We start from the raw sequence: 5,321 nt of genomic DNA on the forward strand, positions 1-5,321 counted from the left end.
AGGAGCACTGGGCCACTGTAATGGCTGTCAGGGGCTGGCACGCCTCACTGAACTGAAGATGAAATTTTCTGGCTCACTGCCAGCCTGCCTGCGGATGCTGCTCGGATGTCTGAGTTATATAATGCTGGAGAGAGAGAGAGAGAGAGACAGAGCGAGAGAGACTAAAACAGTACAGAAATACACTAAGAGAAAATAAGGAACAGCATGTCAGAAAACAGCTCAATGTTTAAATTAAATCCCTTCTGGAAAAATTGGAACACACTAAACAACAACATGAAGTGTTATCTATCCAAAATGGAGATGGATAAACCACTTCTCCAACCTTTAATTAAGACATGTAACAAAGAACCAAGAGCTAACACATTTATATGATCATTTACTAAACTTTAAATCAGATAGTAAAGACTAGCAGAATCCACTGGATTCTCCAATTACATTGGATGAACTACAAGACAAAACACTATGGAGCGAGATACCTGCCAAAAGGTCGAACGTACATATCATTAGGCCCGTAAGAAAATCCAAACATAAAGTGTTAGGATAGTAAGAAAATTCATGTGTGAAACATGAAACCTGAATATAAAATTGCATCTGTGAACATACAAACACCATGTTACGATTACAGACTGACATTTTAGGCTCGAACAAATCTTGGGTTGCAATTCTGACGTACAATAATACCTTTGAGAGTTTTGGCAGTTTCATTTGAGGAGAGCTACGCAAACAAGCATRAAACAGCATAAAACAAAACCGGGAGTCAAGGAAACCTGAAAGACGTATCCTGCAGGTTGTCAAGTTAAAAGTCTCCATTCTCTATTGCTTGAGTTTACTTTACATTTAGGTAGCTAATGTAATGGATTTGTTTTCCAGCCCAAGTCTAGATAGCACTAGCTGTATTACGTCTAAAACAGTGCAGTTTAGTCCGCTAGGTGTCTCCACAGCATGGACATATCTCTGGGTGACGTGGACATCCCAATGCATAGGACTAATTCAATATTGTACCATCCTATTCTCTGGGCTCTGTCTGCAATCATAACCAGTAGTATATACCAGGAATCATGAATCATAACTGGTAGTATCTACCAGGAATAATGATTCATAACCAGTAGTATCTACCAGGAATAATGAATCATAACCAGTAGTATCTACCAGGAATCATAACCAGTAGTATCTACCAGGAAACGTGAATSATAACCGGTAGTATCTACCATGAATAATGATTCATAACCAGTAGTATCTACCAGGAATAATGAATCATAACCAGTAGTATATACCAGGAATAATGATTCATAACCAGTAGTATCTACCAGGAATAATTAATCATAACCAGTAGTATATACCAGGAATAATGATTCATAACCAGTAGTATCTACCAGGAATAATTAATCATAACCAGTAGTATCTACCAGGAATAATTAATCATAACCAGTAGTATCTACCAGGAATAATACCATTATACCATAATACCATACCATAATAATAGTAGAGGTTTGGTGAATCTGTTCATTTTGTATGTCTGACCACTGGAGTCTTTGCCACTACATTTAAGTAGAATATTTTGATATTTATTCCATCACTCAAAATCTTGCCAACGAATATGCTGTAGTAGGGGTAATATGCTGTAGTAGGGGTACCTAACTACAGCATATCTACCCTCTTACAGCATATTAACGCTACTACAGCATATTACCCCTAACTAACAAGGCATAGTATAAATATTAAAAAACCCCTACTACGCATCTACCGCCTACTACAGCATACTACCCTTACTAACAGCTCTTACCTCTACTACAGCTACTACGCTCTACTGACAGCATATTCCCCTACTACAGGCTATACCCGGGCCTCGCATATTCGCCCTACTACGGCATACTACCCTACTACAGCAATACTGACCCTACTACAGCATAAACTAAAAAACCGCTACTACAGCAATATTACCGGCCTACTACAGCATATTCCCTACTACAGCATACTAACCTACTACAGATCCTACCGGCCTACTAACAGCATATTACCACTTACAGCATATTACCCTACTACGGCATATATTTACCTACTACAGGCATATTATCCTCCTACTAAAGCATACTACCACCTACTACAGCATCTACTGCCTACTCACATATTACCCTCTACATGGCATATTTATTATTGTGTTTTTTTTTATTTTTTTTATTTTGTTATTTTTTTGTGTTTTTTTTTTTATTTTTTTTTTTTATGCTTTTTTTTTTTTTTTTTTGTTTTTGCGTTGTTTTTTTTTTTTTTTTTTATTTTGTTTTTTTTTTTTTTTATGATTTTCTTTTTTTTTAATTGTTTTTTTATTTTTTTTTATTTTCTTATTTGACGATTTTTGTTTTTTTTTTTTTTATTTTTTTATGTATTGTTTTTTTTTTTTTGCTTATTTTTTTTTTTTTTTTATTTTTTTTTTTTTTTGTTTTTTTTCTTTTTTTTATTTTTTGTTTTTTTTTATTTTTACCCCTACACAGCATATTACCCCTACTACAGCATGTTCCCTACTACAGCATATTACCCCTACTCAGCATATTACTCCTAAACTACAGCTACTACCCCTACTACAGCATACTACCCCATACAGCATATACTACCCCTACTACAGCATATTACCCTACTACAGCAATATTCACCCTACTACAGCATACTACCCCTACTACAGCATACTACCGCCTACTACAGCAATACTACCCTACTACACATATTACCGCCTATACGCATATTACCCCTACTACAGCATATTTACCCCTACTACAGCATACTACCGCCTACTACAGCAATTACCGCCTACTACAGCGATAATTACCTCCTACTAACCAGCATATTGTAACCCCGCCTAGACTTAAACAAATGCATACTATACCCGCTACTAATTTGTGCGGTACACAGCAATACACCACTGCCCCCTTATACAACATGATGTACCCCCTACTGACAAAGCAATTTAACCCCCCTACTGACAGGCATATTACCCTCACCTACAGCATAATTACCCCCTACTACAGCATACTAACCCCTACTACAGCAATTACCCCTACTACAGCAATTTACCTCTACTAACAGCATATACCTACACAGCATATTACCCGCCTACACAGCATACTACCCCTCTAAGCATATTACCCTACCTACATGCATATACCGCTAATCTACAGCATATTAACCCCTATCTACAGCATATTACCCACTAAGCATATTACCCCTACTACAGCAATACAACCCTACTACAGCATATATACCCCTACTACAGCATATTAAACCCCTACTACATCTATTTACCCTACTACAGCATACTACCCTACTCAAGCATACTACCCTTACTACATGCATGATTAACCCCTACTACAGCATATTCCCTACTATCAGCAATATTCCCCTACTACTAGCATACTACCCCTACTACACGCATATTACATCCTACTACAGATATTACCCCTAACTACAGCCATATTACACTACTACAGCAATCATACCCCTACTACAGCATACTACACCTACTTACAGCAGTACGTACCCTACTACAGCAATAGCTACCCCTACTAACAGCAATATTACCCCAGACTACAGCATATTACCCCTACTACAGCATACTACCCCTAACTACAGCATATTACCCCTACACAGCATATTACCGCCTACTACAGCATACTAACCCTACTCAGCATATTTACCCCTACTATCAGCATCCTTACCGCCTGACTACAGCATATTACCACCTACTACAGCAATATTACCCCTACTACAGCATAACTACCCTATACACAATATTACCCCTACTACAGCATATTACCCTACTACAGAAGCAACTACCCCTATAGCATACTACCCCTACTACAGCATATTACCCCCTACTACAGCAATATTACCGTCTACTACCAGCAATACACCGCCTACTACAGCATACTACCCCTACTACAGGCATCTACCCCCTACTACAGCATTACTACCCTACTACAGCATACTACCCCTACTCAAGCATATACCCCTACTGACCGCATATTACCCCTATAACAGCATATAACCCCTACTACAGCATATTACTCTTACTACAGCATATTACCCCTACTGACAGCATACTACCCTACTACAGCATACTACCTCCTACTACAGCATATAACCCTACTACAGCATACTACCCCCTTACTACACCATACTACCCTACTACAGAGCTATTACCCTACTACCCGCATACTACCCCTACTACAGCCATACCTTACCCCTAACTAACAGCATACTACCCTACTACAGCATACTAAAACCTAACTACATTTCCATATTACCCCTACTACAGCATAATTAACCTCCTACTACAGCATTAACCCTACTACAAGCATATTTGCCCTACACAGCATATTACCCCACTAACAGCAGTATTATCCCTACTACAAGCATAATTACCCTACTACAGCATATTCCCTACTACAGCATATTCCCAACTACACGCTAATCACCCCTACTACAGCAATACTACCTCCTACTACAGGCATAATACCCCTACTACAGCATATTACACCTACTACAAGCAAACTCCCTCCTAAGATACTACCTCTACTCAATGCATATTACCACACCCCTACTAACAGCATACTACCCCTACTACACGCAATACTACCCCTACTACAGCATATTACCCCCCTACCTATCAAGCATATTACCCCTACTCAACATATTACCTATGACCGCATACTAACCCCTACTACAGCAATTACCCACCTGCACTATACAAGCATATTACCTACTACAGATATTTATCCGTCCTACTACATACCGGCATACTAACCGCCGCTCCCTACTACGCATACTACTAGTTACCTCCTACTACAAGCATATACCCAAGCGATTTGCAGCTTGGTCCTACTACAGCATATACCCCTACTAAGATCATTACCCTACTACAGCATATTACCCTACTCACGCATCATTCCCCTACTAAGCAGCATATTACCCCACTACAGCATACCTACCTCCTATCTACAGGCAATACTACTCCTACTACAAGCATATTCCCTACTACAGCATATTACACCCACCTACTTACTTAACAAAGCATATACCCTACTACAAGATACTTACCCCTACTACACGCAATTACCCCTACTCGCATACTACCCTACTACAGCATACTACCCTACTAACAGCATATTAACCCCTACTACAGCATATTACCCTACTACAGGCCCCCCATACTCACCCCTATCACAGCAGATTACCCGCCCTTAGCTACACACAGAGCACATATTAACCACATGCTACTCAACGCATATTAAACCCCTAACTACAGGCATACACCCCTACCACAGCAATAT

At 39.3% G+C, this 5,321-nt stretch overlaps 1 long non-coding RNA gene across 1 annotated transcript; it reads right to left on the bottom strand.

Moving 5' to 3' along the window:
- Positions 1 to 2,640: 2,640 nt before the first annotated feature.
- LOC139025853 (uncharacterized) lies at positions 2,641 to 3,944 on the bottom strand. Its single transcript, XR_011477497.1, has 3 exons — positions 3,910 to 3,944; positions 3,578 to 3,615; positions 2,641 to 2,691 (listed from the first exon to the last, which is right to left on the bottom strand). It is a non-coding gene; the product is annotated as an uncharacterized lncRNA (long non-coding RNA).
- Between the last annotated feature and the right edge of the window lie 1,377 nt (positions 3,945 to 5,321).

The sequence above is a fragment of the Salvelinus sp. IW2-2015 genome, unplaced genomic scaffold (assembly GCF_002910315.2).
Source record: "Salvelinus sp. IW2-2015 unplaced genomic scaffold, ASM291031v2 Un_scaffold3417, whole genome shotgun sequence".
NCBI classification, from domain to species: domain Eukaryota; kingdom Metazoa; phylum Chordata; class Actinopteri; order Salmoniformes; family Salmonidae; genus Salvelinus; species Salvelinus sp. IW2-2015.